The 18,807-nt window shown below is 42.8% G+C and overlaps 1 protein-coding gene across 2 annotated transcripts in view; it reads right to left on the bottom strand.

Moving 5' to 3' along the window:
• The window catches only part of INSIG2 (insulin induced gene 2), a 38,423-nt gene extending 20,386 nt beyond the window's left edge, over positions 1-18,037 (bottom strand). For both annotated transcript variants that reach the window (XM_054971088.1, XM_054971089.1), the window contains exon 1: positions 17,962-18,037. The gene's annotated coding sequence lies outside the window, so the exon portion shown is untranslated. The remainder of the gene's footprint in view (positions 1-17,961) is intronic.
• Between the last annotated feature and the right edge of the window lie 770 nt (positions 18,038-18,807).

Below are 18,807 nucleotides of genomic sequence, written 5' to 3' on the forward strand. Positions count from 1 at the left end.
CGTGGGCAAACAGACAGTGTAGGCTGGTGCCACTGAGCTCATGTTCCTCTGCACTGGCTGCACCACACCCTGTACCTGCGCTCCTCTTTGATTACCTGGTTGTAGAAGAATACATGTGCAGCTGACTTCAAGCAGAGCTGTGCTCATATTATTCCTTGATGGCTGGGGCACAGGCCTGGGCTAGGAGGTACAGAGAGACACTGGCTCACAGCTCTTCCTTATGCCAGCAGCACCTGAAACATTCCTTGGCTACTGGACCTATTGTGTGTGAGGGAGAATGAGGTCAGAGAAAATCCCACCTGGATTTTTTCTGGGAAAGTAAATGGTTCATCATAAGTGGAAATAAGACTGAATTAGAATTGTTAACAGAGGGCATAGATAAAAGGACTATATAGACTTTTGAATGATTTATAAAGTAAGAGGCAGGAGTAAAAAATGGTGAGAAAGATGTAACTTTATTCTGCAGCAGGTGTAGGAACGGATCTGGGACCATATTCATAGGAATGTGAATAATGTATAGATAACAATACTTTTGGTACTAATGGCTCTAAGGCTCAAATATATCCATGATCTAGACACAACAAAATGCTTGCAGCGTCAAAACACAACAGAAGATATAGCACATGTATTCTAGTATTGTCCAATAAGAATCCTTTTTGGAAAAAGATTTTAATAGTAATTACAGAAATGTCAGGCTATGAATACCAAGTTAGGCTATTTTAAAAATTGTGTTAGAATTGATGTGCAGAACAGAATACAGCTTTGGTAACAGCTGCAAAGATGTGCATCCTTACAAAGTGCAAATCCACCTTTAATGATGGAATAGTATCAATAAATCTGAAACATAGCTTAAGTAATAAAATTGCGTTATGATAAAAAGGAAAGAATAATCAAATAAATAGATTTGTAAAGAATTGGATACTATTTACTGAATACTGGAATACAAAATTTCTTGATAGCAACTTGGGGGAAGTACACAGCAGCACTTATAAAGCTTCTTTATTCAGATAAATATTAAGCAACACCTTATGACTCAAGAACCTTACAATAAAGAATACTAGCTATTGGATCTAACAAGTTATGTTCCTTAACCCTCCTCATTTTAGAAATAATACTTTTCTCCCACTGTGTATAAAACTACCTATTGGCCTTTACCCTACTTAGATGGAATACTATGTACCTACCACATTTGTTGAGGGAAGGGAGAAAACCCTGTTGTCCTGAATGGAAACTTTCTCCTGAAGCTTCTCTTATCAGTAAAATTCATTCCTAGCAGATAAACGGCTAATCCAATCTTGTCTGAAAGGTGAGCTGGGAGGTGTTGAGATAAGAATCTGTTGCAGCTGTATTTAGCTCAGCTTCTAATCTTTGTTTTTTTAAGGCAACAAATAAACCAGGAACATTCAAAAGTGACATGTGCCAATTTCTTCCTGATCTTCTTTGTGACCCACTGTAACTGGGAATTGTTTGAAATACCACAAAAAGAAGAACATCTGATCCAAGCCACACTACGGCGAAAGTTTCCATCTTCTGCAGGAACCAAAGCATAAGGACGGTATTCCAGTCTTACTAATTTTGCCACAGCTCAAAATCTGCCAACAATTTGATAACATAAGAATCTACCAAAAACTTGAAGTTGACATTAACATAATGGGATGGATTTGGGACTAATTCCATAGGGTAGCCATGTTATTCCATGGCTAAAAAAATAGTCTTGTGACATCTTAAAGACTAACAGATTTATTGTAGCATCAGCTTTTGTGGATGGCCCATGACAAAGTGAGTTCTAGTACACAAAGCTGATGCTACAATAAATATACCAATCTTCAAGATACCACAAGTTTTTTTTATTTTTGACAATTGACAAAGGGGATATGCTTTTTCAAACTATAATTCTATGAAAGAAACCAATCCTAGGTTCTGGAATTAAATTTAATACATTGGGTGAACAGATACTGTACATCATTGAAAGTTGCTACCAATGAAACATATATGGTATTGATGTTGCTGGCTACCACTGGTTTTCCTTTTTTAGAAAGGCAGGCAGGATAAAAACCTTCAAAATTAGTGTGACTATTTTTTTTTAATTTAGTTGTCACCAGTTCAATATTCCACGGGGAGGGTGGGATATAAGTCAAATATAAATAAATAAATAAACACTGAGACCTTTAAACGGAAGTCTTGCTGGGTTATGTTTTTGTTTAAATGTGTATTTGTTTAAATGTGTACTGCTTACATGTATTTTACTGTTGTAAGCCTCTAACTCCCCAGTGTGGAAGCAAAGCAAGATTTAAAAAATTAAACATATATGCAACAGCAATCATTTGAGCAGTAACATGGCTGAGCTATGCAGAGAGCAAAGTGACACACAGATTTATGCCAGAGTTGTGTAGCAACACAATATAAAGGTTTAAAGGTACATTTAACAGGCCTTTTTACTCTAGGAACTTAGCTACTTGAGCTAATTTTCAATTGCACAAACATTTCTTTGGAGATATTAACATTATAAAATAATCCTGTGAATAATCTTATTTATAATTATTATCATCAGGGCTCATTTCTAGGGGGAATGCACCGGAACAGTGTTCCAGCAGTCCTCCCAAATCAAGTGGCTGTGTCCACCTAATTTTAGGGCTGTTTAGGCCTCGATTGGGGCCAAAATGGCCCAAATCCAGGTCAAAACGGCCTGGAACGGGTTAGGGCCAGGTGGGGGAACCTTCCACTGCCTGGCACTGACCCGATCCCAGCCGTTTTGTCCCCAATCCAGGCCGAAACGGGCCCCAAACAGACATTTTTGGCCATTTTGGGCCCATTTCAGCATGGATAAGGGCTGACACGGCCCGTATTGGGGCCAAAATTATTTATTTATTTATTTGTTTGTTTGTTTATTTATTTGATCACATTTCTAGACCACCCTCCCCGTCAGACAGTAAAAACATTATAAAAACATTAAAACATCATATCAAAACAATTAAAATTGGCGGGTATAAAATATTAAAATACAGCATTGTCCTGCATGGGTGGTGGAAGGTCTTCAGTGGTTTGGCCGGCGAGAGGACAGCTTAGACCCCACCAAATGCCTGGTGGAACATCTCTGTCTTGCAGGCCCGGCGGAAAGATAACAAATCCTGCCAGGCCCTAGTTTCCTCAGACAGAGAGTTCCACCAGGTCGGAGCCAGAATTGAGAAGGCCCTGGCTCTGGTAGAGGCCAGGCAGACCTCCCTGGGGCCAGGGACCATCAGCAAGTTCTTAGTGGCTGATCGAGGTGACCTCCGGGGAACATATGGGGAGAGGCGGTCCCGATGGTATGCTGGGCCCAGTCCACATAGGGCTTTATAGGTACTCAACCGGTAACCAGTGCAGCTGACGGAGGATAGGTGTTATATAAGCCATGATGGGTGCTCTGGCAACCACCCGTGCAGCTGCATTCTGAACCAGCTGCAGTTTCTGGATCAAGCGCAAGGGAAGCCCTGCGTAGAGTGAGTTGCAGTAGTCTAATCTGGAGGTGACCGTTGCCTGGATCACTGTTGTAAGGTCATAGGTCGATAGGTAGGGGACAAGTTGTCAAGCCTGTCTTAGATAGAAGAAAGAGGATCTAACAACAACTAAAATGGCCCAGATCGGGTTGGGGCTTGGTGGGGGAGCCCAGCACCAACCTGGTCCCAGCTGTTTCAGCCCTGATCTGGGCCAAAACAGCCTGGACCGGATCAGTACCAGGGAGGGTTCTCTCACCCAGCTCCGACCCTTTTTTGCTGGGATTGGGGCCGAAACAGCCGAGATTGGGCCGTTCCAGGCAGGGGAAGCCTCCCCCTCCCAGCACCAATCCAGTCCTGGCCATTTCAGCCAGATACAGGCCGAAACGGGCCCAAAATGGCCATTTAGGCCCCATTCCCTCTGGGATCGGGGCCGGAATGGCCAGGATCGGGCCATGGAAAAGGTGGAGGAACTCTCCCCTGCCCGGCACTGACCTGGTCCTGGCTGTTTCGGCCCGGATCCGGGACCAAACGGCCATTTTTGGCCATTTGGGGCCTGTTTCGGCCGGGATCAGGACAAAAACTGCCAGGATTGGGTTGGTGCTTGCTGCGGGACCCCTCCCCTGCCCAGTACTGACCCAATCTGGGCCATTTTGGGCACAATCCAGGCCAAAATGTGCCCAAAGTGGCCATTTTGAGCCATTTTGGGCCTGTTTCGGCCTGGATTGGGGCCCAAAGGGCCCTGATCGGGCCACTGCCAGGTGGGGGAACACTCCCCCTTCTGGCAGCAGCCAAATCCCGGCCATTTTGGCCCAATCAAGGGGTGTGGCATATGCTAATGAGTTATGCTAATGAGTTCCTGCAGCTCTTTTTCTATGAAATGACCCCTGATTATAATAACAACATTCGATGTATATACCGCCCTTCAGGCAGGACAAACTTAATGCCCACTCAGAACCATTTCCAAAGTGTGTTATTATTATCCTCGTGACAATCACCCTGTGAGGTGGGTGGGGCTGAAAGAACTCTAGAGTTGTGGCTGACCCAAGGTCACCCAGCTGGCTTCAAGTGGAAGAGTGGGGAATCAAACCCAGTTATTCAGATTAGAGTCCTGCTGCTCTTAACCACTACACCAAACTGGCTTATTCCACTTACCCACACTGACAATAATATTAACCAACTCTACCACTATAGTAATAATCAGGTGGCCTGCTGCTATTCGAGGTTAGAGGTTGGCAACCCGAGAAAAGGCATGGAATGGAATTCCTTCCTCAGGGAGATTCATCTGCCCCATTCTATCTAAATGCTGATAGTACTTAAGATGTCATTGGACTTTTGTTATACCCATTTATCACTGTTTTCCACCAACAAGTGAAAACTTTTAAAATTTGGTTTGTTTCCCTCACTGACCCTCCTTCGTGCTTATTTTTTGTTTGTTGTTTTAATTGGTGTAAGTACATATTTTAAAAGCTAGTGTTAAATGTTTTTCATACCACTTCCCCCAAGTTGACTAGAAATGCGACAAAAATGTTTCAAATAAATAAATAAAAATAATGGAAGATCATGCCGAGATTTAGAGTTATCTTGTGGCCTGTGACCCACCAGGGCCCAAGCATGTGGTATATGTGGAAGAAGCATGTGGCCTTGTGGAAGAAGTCTGCATGTCACAGCCTTGGAAAAGAGCAGGCCACTAGGTATCTGTATGCAAGATGAAGAAGGAAAAAGTTTGCACTCTGTCCAATTTACACACGAGTACAATTACTCCCTCACTTAAACCTCACAGCACAGAAAACTATGAAGAACATACAATCTGCATGCACTTCCACCTTGGCCAATCGGACAGAAATTTTGAAGATAAGTTTTTTCATAGATATAGTGTCACCTGAACATTTGTGATTCACTGGCTGCACATTACTTCTGATAACTAAGAAACCATGCATATGCCACTTTAGCAACACACTCATTACAGAAACATTCCTACCACTATTCTCAGAGTCCATTAGCTAATCAATATCTAACTAATGAGGGGAAATTATCTATGAGGTATTAACTGTTCTTGTGCAATTCACTAGTAACACAACAATTATGGTTTGGATCTCATGGAAAATCTCCACAGAAAGAAGAGATTTCTGTTAACAGGGTGCATCTTGCTTGCCTCCCCCCTTTCCCTGAAGCCCACAATGCCACTCCTGGGAGACAGGAATCCCCCCAATAGCATGGGGGGAGAAGAGGTTGAAGGCCTCCTGTAGGAGAAGAGAACTGGAAAAAATCACCTCCCATTCATGGACATTTTCCCAAGATTGAGTGCCAAAACAAATAAAGAAAGAGGGCGGTAAAATCTGTTGTGTTAAAACTCTTGTAAAGCTCCCTTTTGAAATTACTGTATCACTCTGGGCCATGGAAAAGGAAACAATTTTGAATGCAGAATGCTTTCTCACCCTTTTACCAACACAGCAAGAGTTCTGACTATGTTCTAGGGGAAGACAAACAAGGTAAACATAAGGATAAACCTAAGAAGATAACCTTCATGCTACGCTATACCAGCTTCACTACTCTGAAATGCCCATACCTCTGCATTCTCTGTTGTGGTTCCCACCTTGTAGAATAGCCTGCCTTTTATCATCCCACTGCGTGGGTAAAACAAAATAGTTCAGGAGATAGGACAGTAGTTTATTGCATCTATTATCTTGTTTTTACTGCACAGTTTCTAATTTTTATAACCCAGTCTTATACTGCTTTTATTCCATTATCTTTATATTTTGTAATTCCCCTTAAGTTTCAGCAAGAAAGGCAGACTATAGAATAGACACTTCATGAAGGGAGGAGTATGGAAACTGAGGATACTTAAGTAACTCAACCATACTGCAGATCACCAGCCGATTGTAAATGCAGTCTGGTTGTATTCTACATGGACAAACTGTCGATTCTCCAGTTCTCTACAATGTGGCATATTAAGTAGATGAATACGTACACAGGGCCAAGAGATTTTAGCTTGGTTTATTACCCAGACATTATTTATAGGCACCAAGAACCTCTCTAGTCCAGGATGGCTTATCTTCTTTCTGCTGGGCTTTTGCAAGAGAACTGTACTACTATTATTGCATCCTGAAAAAGCCTATTGGGAACAGCAGCTTTGCACTGAGTGTGGGGCATGTGGGAAATTATCAGTCACTGCTGATAAGCATACAACTAGATTTATGGAACCAGGTAATTTATATGTGTAAACTTTGTTATATTTTGTATTGTAGATAGTCGTACATGAACTAAAATATACTTTAAACTATTTTAACATGAACATGAATGATCTTCCCTATCAAAATAATAAATAAATATACCATAGGTAGTTTCAGTGCCTTCATTACTGTATTTTAAGAAGTATGATTAAGGTGCCAGTTTTACAACCTTGAGAATTTAGCTACAAGTTAAGCAATTGCTTTCTGTAAAGTTACAAATCTAAAAAAGGTTTCTTCCTGTATCACTGAATCACAGAGTTGGAAGGGGTCATACAGACCTTCTAAGTCCAACTCCCTGCCCAATGCAGGATGATCCTAAAGCATCCCTGACAAATATTCATCCAGCCTCTTCTTGAAAACTGCCAGTGAGGGGGAGCTCACCACCTCCCTAGGCAGCTGGTTCCACCTTTGAACTACTCTGACCGTGAAAAAGTTTTTCCTAACATCCAGCCAGTACCTTTCTGCATGTAATTTAAGTCCGTTGCTTCAAGTCCTGTCCTCTGCTGCCAACTGGAGCAGCTCCTTGCCCTCCTCCAAATGACAGCCTTTCAAATATTTAAAGAGAGAAATCACGCCCCGCCTCAATTTCCTCTTCTCCAAACGAAACATTCCCAAGGCCCTCAGCCTTTCCTCATAGGGCTCCGTCTCCAGACCCCTGATCATTCTCATCACTCTCTTCTGCACCCTCTCAATTTTGTCCACATACTTTTTGAAGTGAGGCCTCCAGAACTGTACACAGTACTCCAGGTGTGCCCTGACCAAGGCAGTATAGAGAGAGACTATGACCTCCTGCAATTTCGATGCAATGGCCCTTTTGATACAACCCAAGACGGAGTTTGCCTTTTTTGCCACCACATCACACTGATTGCTCATATTTATTTTATAGTCCACTATTACTCCAAGATCTCTTTTGTATACACTATGACCCAGAAGTGTATCTCCCATCCTGTATTTGTGCTTCACATTTCTGTAGCCCAGATGTAATACTGTGCACTTATCTATGTTCAATTGCATCCTGTTCACAACTGCCCACTTCTCCAGAGTATTCAGGTCTTGTTGAATTTTAATTCTTATTTTCTTGGGTATTTGCCACTCCTCTCAATTTGGTATCATCAGCAAATTTAATGAGTAGCTCGTTTACCCCTTCATCCAGATCACTGATAAAAATATTGAAAAGTACCGGGCTCAAAACCAAGATGTGTGGTACCCCACTGGACACCTCCCTCCAATCTGATAAAACTCCATTGACCACCACTCTTTGGGTGCGTTCCTCTAACCAGTTCCCTATCCACCAAACTGTCCTATAGTCCAGTTCACAGACTTCCAGTTTACCCATTAGAATGTCATGGGGGACCTTATCAAAAGCTTTACTGAAATCCAGGTAAATCATGTTGACAGAGTTCCTATGATCCAGTAAGCTCATCACTTGATCAAAGAAGGAAACCAGGTTGATCTGACAAGATCTGTTGGGGAAAGAACCATGGTGACTTCCTCGGATCACTAAGCGGTCCTTCAGATGTTTACAGATGGATCCTTTTAAAATCTGCTCTAATATCTTCCCAGCAACAGAAGTCAGACTGACCGGTCTGTAGTTTCCCAGGTCATCGTTCCTCTCTTTCTTAAAGATTGAGATAACATTTGCTCCTCTCCAATCTTGTGGCACATCCCCAGTCATCCAGGAGGCCTTGAAGATGATGGACAGAGGCTCTGCAAGTTCTCTAGAAAGTTATTTGAGCACTCTTGGGTGCACACCATCCAGCCCAGGGGATTTGTATTCATCCAGTGCAGCCAGGTGCCTCTCCACAACCTCTCTGTCAATGTCAACTAGCCACCCAGGTGTCCTGTCATATCTACTACCATCTCTAGATGGGCTCGAGTTCTTCAGGGAGAAAACAGAGGCAAAGAAGTCATTAAGCCTGTCTGCTTTTTCCTCTGTCCTCCATCAGAGTTTCTCCTTCCACACCCAACAATGGTCCAATTGCCTCTTTTACCTTGTGTTTGCTTCTCACATATCTGTAGAAGTTTTTCTTATTGTAGCAAGCCCCCCTTGCCAGACCCAGCGCATACTGAGCTTTGGCTTCTCTGATGGCTGATCTGCAGTACCTAGTAACCCTAGTAACTCTTTAGAGGTTGGTCCTCTCCATTTCCTGAACATTTCCTTTTTCTCCCTTAGCTTATTCTGGAGCTCTCTGTTCACCCACATCGGTTTCTTGGAGCCCTTACCATGTTTCCATCTTGCTGGAATAGTGAGGGCTTGAGCTTGCAAAAGCTCATATTTGAGAAGAGTCCACCCTTCACTTGCTCCTTTCCCTTATAGCACACTCCCCCACGGAATGACTCTCATCAAGCCTCTGAGTTCACTGAAGTCGGTCCTATGAAAATCTAACCTACGAACTTCCTTGGCCCCCCACAGCAACTGGAATTCAAAGAGGACATGGTCACTTCCCCCTACGGGTCCCACCACCTTCACCCCATCTACCAATTCTTCCCTGTTGGTTAATATTAAGTCTAGTATGGACGAGCCCCTTGTAGCTTCCTCCACCATTTGAAAAAGTAAGTTATCAGCCAGGCAGTTCAGGAAGTTGCGTGATTCCTGTCGCTTTGCTGAACTTGTCTCCCAGCACACATCGGGGAAGTTGAAGTCACCCATAATTACAAGGTTCTGATGTCTGGATACTCTACTAATCTGTTCAAGGAGGGCAGCATCCATTTCCTCTCCCTGGTCAGGCGGTTTGTAGCAGACTCCAACAATACCCTTTGTCCTTCCTCTCCTTATTTCCATCCATATACTTTCCACTGGGCTGTCAACTACATTCTCCAGAACTTGCTGACAATCAAGCCCTCTCCTCACATACAATGCCACTCTGCCTCCTCTTCTACCCTTCTGTTTTTTCTTGAACAACTCGTACCCATCCACTACCACATTCTAGTCATGGGAATCATCCCACCAAGTCTCAGTAATTCCTAGCCCTCTGTTTGCAAGAGAAGCTCAAGCTCTTTCTTCCTATTACCCATACTTTGGGCAGTGGTATATAGGCGCTTGTAGCCTTGTACCTTTGTTTGATCTGTCCTACCCAGGTGGGCCCCCGCTGTTATCGCTTCTTCATTGAAATACCCATGTTGATCATCCCCTTCCCCTTGCGGCATCAGTTTAAAGCTCTCCTGATGAAGCTCTCCAGATTCTTTCCAAACATTTTCTTCCCTGACCTTGAGAGGTGAAGCCTATCGTGTGCTATAAGGCCTCCTCTAAGAAAAGTTATCCCATGGTCCCAGAACCCAAAGCGCTCCTGCCGGCACCACCACCTCAGCCAACGATTCACCTCAAGTATGGTCTGCTCCCTTTATATTCCTCTTCTTTTGACAGGAAGGATAGAAGATAATACCACCTGTGCCCCTACTGTCTTCAACTGCATTCCAAGAGCTTCATAGTCCTCTTTAATTCTTGTGATGGTATTCGTGGCTGTGTCATTCGTTCCCATGTGAACCAGCACAAACAGGTACTGATAAGTTGGTCTGATCAGTTTTGGCAGTCAGTCTGTAATATCCTGAATTCTAGTTCCCAGCAAACAACACATCTCTCAGAGTAGGGGATCTGGCCTGGACACATAATGTTCTATACCCCTGAGCAGAGAGTCCCCGATGACCACCACCTTCCGTTTTCTTCCACTTCCGTGTGGCCCCGTGCCCTCTTCCTCCTCCAGGTTTTTCTGGTTCTTCTTCCACTCTTTTCTCCGTCACCATCTCAAACACCTCAAAACAATTCTTGAGCTCCAGCGGACCAGAGCATCGCCTTAGTCCACGTCTTCCGGTTTGTACTGCAGAACTGAGAGGAGGCTCAGAAGGGACTCTGAGCCTTCTTCTCTTGGACTTATTTCTTCATGCTTGTGCAGAGTCCCCAGGCTCTTCTCAATAAAATCCTCCTTTTCCTTAATTTCCTGAAGGGTGGTGGATCCTCTCCTCCAGGCTCTGAATCTTCTCCTCCAAAAGCCTGACCAGTTTACACTTCTGACAAGTGAAGTCCATCTCCTCTTCCGGGAGGAAAACAAACGTGGCACGCTCCATGCAGGTGACTGGAAAGGGGCCTTCTGTCAACATCATCACCTTCCAAGAACATTCCAAGAGTACTCTTCTAGCTGCAGGTCCCTTTCCTTCTCCTTCTCAGAGCCCAGATAGCTGTGATGTGCCTCTGGTGAGGAGGAGCCTAATTCAATTCAAGGCTCAGTCAGTAGAGGGTGGGGACAGCAGTTAGCCCCAGGCAAAACAGATACTCTCCTATTAGTAACAATCCCCCTCTGCAATCAGCTCCAACTCAGGCAACAAAGACAAACAGAAACACTTACTCCAACTGGCACCACTTTACAGCAGGCTCTACACACTCACACAGCCCCAAACACTATCCTCCTACACAGTAACCTCAGCAAATTCCCCCAGCAGTTAAGGAAGGCAACAGAAAAAGACTCACCACTCTAGCAGCTCCCTTTCTTGTTCCTTCTCAGAGCCCAGATGGCTGTCAATATACATGAACAGTCCATTTCATGGATACATGTTAAACTTAAGAAAATGGCAAGTGATCTGTGACTTGTATTATGACTGTAACGTGATAGCCATTTTCAAATATTGAAGGGCTATCTCATAGAGAGTATGGACTGGAACTGTTTTCTGTTGTCCCAGAGGGTTGGACCAGACCCAATGAGTTACAATTAAACCACAAGAGTTTTTGGCTAAACATTAAGAACTTTCTAACAGTCTAAGCAGTTGCTCAGTAGAACAGGACTCTCATCCTTTGGAGGTTTTTAAGCAGAGGTTAGGTGGCCATCTGGAAGAAATGCTAATTCTATGACCCAGTATGAACATAGGCAGATCGTGAGAGGGAGGGTAGGAAGGGATGAACCAGTGGTTGTCTCTCTTGACCCTTTCTTATGTGTCCAGGGTAATGCCGATCACCTCTTTGGCTTCAGAAAGGAATTTTCCTCCAGACCAGATTCCTCCAAACCTGAAAGTGTTTTGCCTTCCTCTGGACGTTGAGCACGGGTCATTGGGGGAGCGTGAGAGGGTAGCTGTGAATTTCCTGCATTGTGTAGGGGACTGGACTAGATGGCCCTTGGCGTACCTTCTAGCTCTGCATTTCTATGATTCTAACATGCCATGTGACTATCCATTGTCAAATACACAAATAAATGTCTACTAACACACAGTGCATAAAGTACTTTACTATTTATGGCCATGTTACAATTCAGCATCAAGCACATGTGTGAAACTTGTTAACATCTGCATGAATTCACACTTGGTGTAGCAACACCATAATTTAGTGTTTCTTTTTAATCCAAAATTTCTCATAATTTTCAGGAAGACAAATGTGCAGGTAGCTCCTTAAGTCATGAAGAGGATTTCATGTTCCTAACCATCACATCACCTGTCACACTCAAGGGTTTCTACCAACTCATGCCCTTGTATTGAAATGAACATGTTCAACACAGGTTTTTTTTCATATTCTTCATTCTTTTCTCCCTCTCACTCTACAGCTTTTTCTCTCCTCACTTTGCCTGGAATGGCTCTTTTTCTTTCTCTCTGCAGCACATTTATCCACCATCAAGAAATGATATTCACTCATAGTTATTGTTTGTAATTTTAAAATATGTGGCAATGAATGCATTCATACTTTGTTTCTGAGCTAAGGGAAGGGGGCTGTGGTACAGATGGCCCTCAGCTCCTTGAACCGACTTTTTATACTCTAAATGGACTCAGGGTCAAAACACACAAGATGCACGAGCAAGTGTCAGATCCTGCAAGGATCCCTGGGAATTGTAGTTAAAAAACGGCATCTCAATGTGATTCTCAGCTGGGGAGAATCACAACTGGAGCGACCTTAACACACACACGCTCTCTCTCTCCCTCCCTCTCTCAAAAATCCTCTGAGAGCTTGGGATGGGAGTGGGGGTGTGGGGAACGATGTAACAAGAGGCAGGAAAAAAGCCAAGGTGTTTTGCGAGCGAGAGACCCCCCCCACACACACACACCCCACCCCAGAGCTCCTGAAGGAAAACCAGCCAACTGGATTTTTGAAAGAGACTCAATCTCTCCAGTCTCTCTTTGAAAAAGAATCTCTCCAGTTGAGCGGCTCTTCTTTGCAAGAAAATCCACTTCGCTCAGTTTTCCTCCAGTTGCTGGGGGCGGGGAGTAAGACTACCATTCCCAGGAAAGCTTGTGAGACGAATCAATCACATGAAATTCGTCTAATGTGTTTCCACTCTCAGTCTAGCAAGGGAGAGAAACTTCAGGAAGGGCCTGACTTCTTGAGACCACAGAGAAGACAGTACAATCTTTAAAGTGCTTCAAGAAAAGGGATTAGCAGAGACATATCCTTGATTCTATACCTTTCTAAATCACTCCTGTGTTAAAGTTACCAATAACTTATCCTAAAAAAACAGTTCTAATTAATAATTAGCATATATATTATATGGCAGTAAAGACTGCATTCAGAAATCTTTCATCTGTATCTTTCAACTAAAAGAAATAATGTATGAATTGACCATTAAATTCACATGGAAGTTATGAAATTTGCACTTATGTTAAGTCACACATTATGGTGTTATGTTCATCACAAACACTACCTGCATGTAAAAAAAACATTTTTCATAACATCTCCTCATACTTCCTCATGCTAACTGTAACTTTCTGCATGTAATGAAGTTTGAGTATTTTATTTCTGCTGGATACTGTAGGTTTAAATTCAGGCCTCTGAGGACAGGAGGAGGAGGGCTGGATGGGTGAATGGAGTCTACTCTGATCGGCTGGAAGCTGCTCCCTAGGAGTGAAGGGAACTGCAGATTTTTCATAAGTATGCCTAGAGAAAGTGCTGTTTTTGACCAAATCAGGCAAAGTGAGTGGAGCCTGAGCTGTCTGTGCATAGGTAAAAGGTAAAGGTGCAAACATCGAGTCATTACTGACCCATGGGGGGGACATCACATTACAACGTTTTCTTGGCAGGCTTTTTGTTACAGGGTGGTTTGCCATTGCCTTCCCCAGTCATCTACACTTTACCCCCAGGAAACTGGGTACTCATTTTACCAACCTCAGAAGGATGGAAGGCTGAGTCAACCTTGAGCTGGCTATCTGAACCTGGCTTCCACCAGGATCAAGCTCAGGTAGTGAGCAGAGCAGACCTTGGGCTGCAGTACTGCAGCTTACCACTCTGCACCATGGGCTCTTCCTACGCCACAGGATCTGGGCATAGCTGAGAGAAAGTGTTCATTCTGGTTAAGTTAGGCAAATCTGTGTAGAAGATTTCCTATCCTATCTATTTCCATCCTATCTAGGTCAGGCAAGCTGTGTGGAAAAGCCTGAGTGAATCTGTCTGTGTGAAAGTTTGTATGGTGAGACAAGAGAGTTATTGTGTTATTCTGTTAGTGAAGATCTGGGTAGAAAATAAGTCTCTGTTAAAGTCTTTGTTAATGGGTCTGTGAATATGTAACTGTTTTTAAAACCACCAAGCCTAAGAACTATTCTGAAACAAATACACTTATCAAAACTCTGAAACTCTCATATTTATGTACTTTTATTTAAGAAAAAAATCCCTTTTGTACCTCACAACCACCCTCACATGCTGACTGTCCTGTCACACTGCCATCTATAACAAAGTCTTTCTATATTGCCAGTTAAACTGGGACGGTCTAAGGCAAAAGTCTTTGGTGGCCGTGAAAACATTTCAGTTAGTCAGAGAGACAGCAATATATATGTCACAGAAACACAAAAGGGAAGCGTTCTCAAGGTATAAGCCTGGGTAAAATAGAGAACACCTGAAGATCTGTGAGTGGAAACATAAGGAGAGCCAGTTTGGTGTAGTGATTAAGAGCATGAGACTCTAATATGGAGAACCGGGTTGGATTCTCCACTCCTCCACTTGAAGCCAGCTAGATGACCTTGGGCCAGTCATAGCTTCTTGGCGCTCTCTCGGCCCCACCCACCTCAACAGGGTGATTGTTGTGGGGATAATAATAACATACGTTGCAAACCACTCTGAGTGGGCATTGTCCTAAAGGGCAGTATATAAATCAAATGTTGTTGTTGTTATTGTTATTATTGATTGCAACCAGGGCCCTCCTGAGATGCAAGTTTAAGGTAACATAAGAAGGAGCTGAATTGAAGGTCCAAAGGCAAAGGCTATATATATTTTTTAAACACAAACCATTACACCTATAAACTCTAAAAAGACAATGTAACTAAAACATATAGATCTTGCTTTTCATTTTTTAAGGAAAAAAAGTTATGTAGTTTTGAGGCTAATGTGACATGGGCTGTTTCCACACACGTTGGATAATCCACTTTCAATACTCTTTAGTGAACATTTGGAACAGCTTTTCCATGTGTGGAACAAAAAATCCACTTCCAAAGGATTGCTAAAGTGCATTGAAAGTGCATTATTCAACGTGTGTGGAAATGACCATGGTCAACCACTCATAAATCTAGTAGGCCTAAACTAATCTGATTTTATTTCTAACCAAAAAATTATTCTCCATTTCATAAATGAGAAAACAAGAATACAGTATGAAGAGCCATTAAGTTATTGTATATTATTTTGGAAAGGTCTCCAACTGAAGATTAGAAATGACTCACATGTCACATTTTACTCATATATAAGATGCCATTTTGAAAAATTGTTGCCAAATGCTGAAACTTTGAAAAATTATCTTGAAATGACATATTACATGGCAACTATATATAAACATGAAAAAATGGACTTCTAAGTTGACTTCATGGCACAGACCAACCCTGTTCATGTCCCTAGCCGTCTGAGAATGGCTTAACACCACATACATAATATCTACTTGTATGGCCACCCACATGATGAGATTACCATTATCATGCTGCTACAATCTCTCAATAAATATCTCAGTAAATATTGCTATGCAAAATCAATTCATGTTTGTCTGTCCAATGAATTTCAAAAGTTCTGAAATGTTTTGTAATCACAGAGAGCACCAGGAAGTAAGGGGGATGGGATTCTGACTCGCTAGTCTCCACTAGGTGAATATAATGCCAAGAGGCAGAATTGCCGACGGGATGGTGCAGGCACGGTTCTCCAATTCCCATTTCGTACCACATCTTCTTCTTGGGATGCCTGCACCATCCCGTCGGCAATTCTGCCTCTTGGCATTATATTCACCTAGTGGAGACCAGCGAGTCAGAATCCCATCCCCCTTACTTCCTGGTGCTCTCTGTGATTACAAAACATTTCAGAACTTTTGAAATTCATTGGACAGACAAACATGAATTGATTTTGCATAGCAATATTTACTGAGATATTTATTGATATATTTATTGTACTTATTGAATGTATTGTATTGCACTTTTGCACTTTAACACATTCTAAATATATTAATTGAAGAGTTTTTGACTGCACTTTATATCCCTGCTGTTCTTTAGTCTACCTTGGTTAACAGGGATATCCCCTAGTGCTTTTCCTTTGCTACAATCTCTCAGCAAGTTATTACTCAGTTCATTGTGCTTCCACAGCCACAGAGAGTTTTAAGTCAGCCATCGCAACCGGCTAGCAAGACATCACTCTGACTTTGGAAACCTGCGGATCAAACAATATAATACATGGCTACTGGGGGTGGGGGGCTAGATCTTTTAAAGAAGGCATACAGATTTTTGGACAATTTCATCTACTGCTTTTTCTCCCTTTGACCATTAAAAGACACTTTCCTTTATCCCTTCTGATTTCCTCTTCTATAAATGATAACGTTTGTGCGTTGTGCACAGAATTTTTGCATAAATGACAACTTCATACATGAAAATACAATGTGAAGGGATGAATATTTATTACTTAAGCACACAAAAATGATTTACTGGCGAAAACAAGGAAAAACTTCTGAAGAGCCAATGTTCATCAACCCCACTTTCGTCATTTCATTCTGATCCTCTCTGTGACCTAGCTATCAACTTGCAGAGGTTAGCTTTCAACAGGGAAACAACTCTGTTCCAGACGGTAATCCAGCACATAATCCAGCTCTCTCTGTTTATATTCATCATTCATAAAATGGGAACAATGGGAATAACAGTAGGTTTCACACCACTCCTTATGGTCATGAATAATTATGGGAAAACACTCCACGCACACACAAAAGTGCTGCAGACAATTAAAATAACTACTTCTGAGATGCAGTAAGTCCAACCTTAGCTCTTGGTTCTTAGGCTACAAATGTGTTGAATTGGAAGGACTAGAGAATCATTAGGATCCATTGCTTTTATTCTGCTAGCTGCTTTGATTTTTCTTTACATTCTGATGTGTTTCATGATGTATCTTTTACTTTCATTTCTATCATAAGCAACTTAAAAGTATTACTGAAAAATAAGATAATTTTTGTAAAGGTGCTTTAAAAACAAACAAAATTCTATTCCACCATAAGGTTATATGGACTAGATCCCACCTCTTCAAATGCAAGAGTGGATGCAACAAGGCAGACACACATATGGGAGAGGTGAAAAAAACCAACATCAAACAGCCATGAAATTGCAGGAAGCAGAGTGAAATGTATTTACAAAAAATTCAAATATAAACAACATAAAACAACATAAACAACATAAAATTCAAATATAAACAACAAACATAAAGAGACTATTCTCTAGTTTGGGTATGCTGGCTAACACCTGTAAGTTGTAGGAAGTCCCAGGTCTGTCTGTCTTTCTTTAAGTTTCTTACACTTACTAACCTCTGGAATGATTACGGAAGACACATTTTTTAAATAAACAAAAGAAATAATATTTTGGATGGGTAGCCCTGTTGGTCTGAGGCAGAGCAGCAGGATGAGTCCAGTAGCGCCTTAGAGACGAACAAAATTTCCGCGTTTCTGAAGAAGGGAGCTCTGACTCTCGAAAGCTTACACCCTGAAAATCTTACGGGTTTCTAAGGTGCCACTAGGCTCAAATCCAATAGAGTTAATATACAACAAACACAAAAATGATGAACACTGCAAACCGGCTATTAAAAAGCCTCTCCTACTTTCCTGCCCTCCATTTACGGGTCGCTCAACCCTTTTGCTGATGTGAGGAGAGGAAGAGGCAGGGCAGCTCTGCAGATGCCTGTAGGACAGCCCTGACCCATGGAGGCGGCGGCATCCCCTAGAAGGACACGTAGGCTCCCTCGCCGGCCCCCACACTGCGCCTCGCCCCCGCCCTCAGCACGCATTAGGCCTGCCCCGTCCCCACCGCCCCGTCCCCACCGCGAAAGTCGCCCGTTCCCTTTGCCTACTCACTCGGCCTCCGCCATCTTCTCCCTCCCCTGCCTGGCAAGTCTCCGCCTCTCGCGCATCATCCACCGTAGCAGCCGCTTGGTTTTGGCGAGGAGGACACCTGACTCGGGAAAGAGCGCTTCCGCCCGGCCACGGAGGCTGCAGGGAAGCTGGGAGCGAAGGCTGAGGGAACGCGCTGGTGAGGAGGATCACGGCGAGCCTCCTTCCCTTCGCCCTTCATGTGTATGGATTATTCACGCTTCCTGAGCTCTGCCTCCCCTCCTCCCCATAAGCAGGAAAAAGGTAGTTTGGAAGGAGTTTCCTCATATGTATTCCGTAGTGGAAAAGGGGGGCTTCTGGGGAAAGGGGAGCAGCCACAGAAAGCAAAGCAATTTTACTGGAAAAACAGGAAAGTGTTATGCAAGCGAAACAAAGGCTTAATCGCGTTACTTTATATGCCAGGCAGAACTACTGTCCAGGGGAATAATTATCACAAGGGCACTGATGAGCTGTTTTGTCAAGCCCCTCTCCTCATCTCGTGCTGATTTGGAAATAATCCACACTGATTTCCATGGTGTTCGCTCCCTAATAAATGTGCACAGGGTTCCAGCCTAAACATTAATATAATTAAAACGTAGTGATTGGATACCATCATTATTTTTTGACCATCTGTCAGTCTCCAAGTTTAAAGTCAGCAACCTAGTAAAACCTGGAGAATATTACAAATAGATGGAGTACTAATAAATATGAACACAAGCACCCCAGCTTGCCAAACATGAAATAAACACACAAAGCTCAAGCTACTGCCTCTGAAAAATAAATGAAATAGCAACGGAGTAAGAAATACCCATATTTAATGATGCAATCCGT

This window comes from Eublepharis macularius, chromosome 2 (assembly GCF_028583425.1).
Source record: "Eublepharis macularius isolate TG4126 chromosome 2, MPM_Emac_v1.0, whole genome shotgun sequence".
In the NCBI taxonomy this organism is placed as follows: Eukaryota; Metazoa; Chordata; class Lepidosauria; order Squamata; family Eublepharidae; genus Eublepharis; species Eublepharis macularius.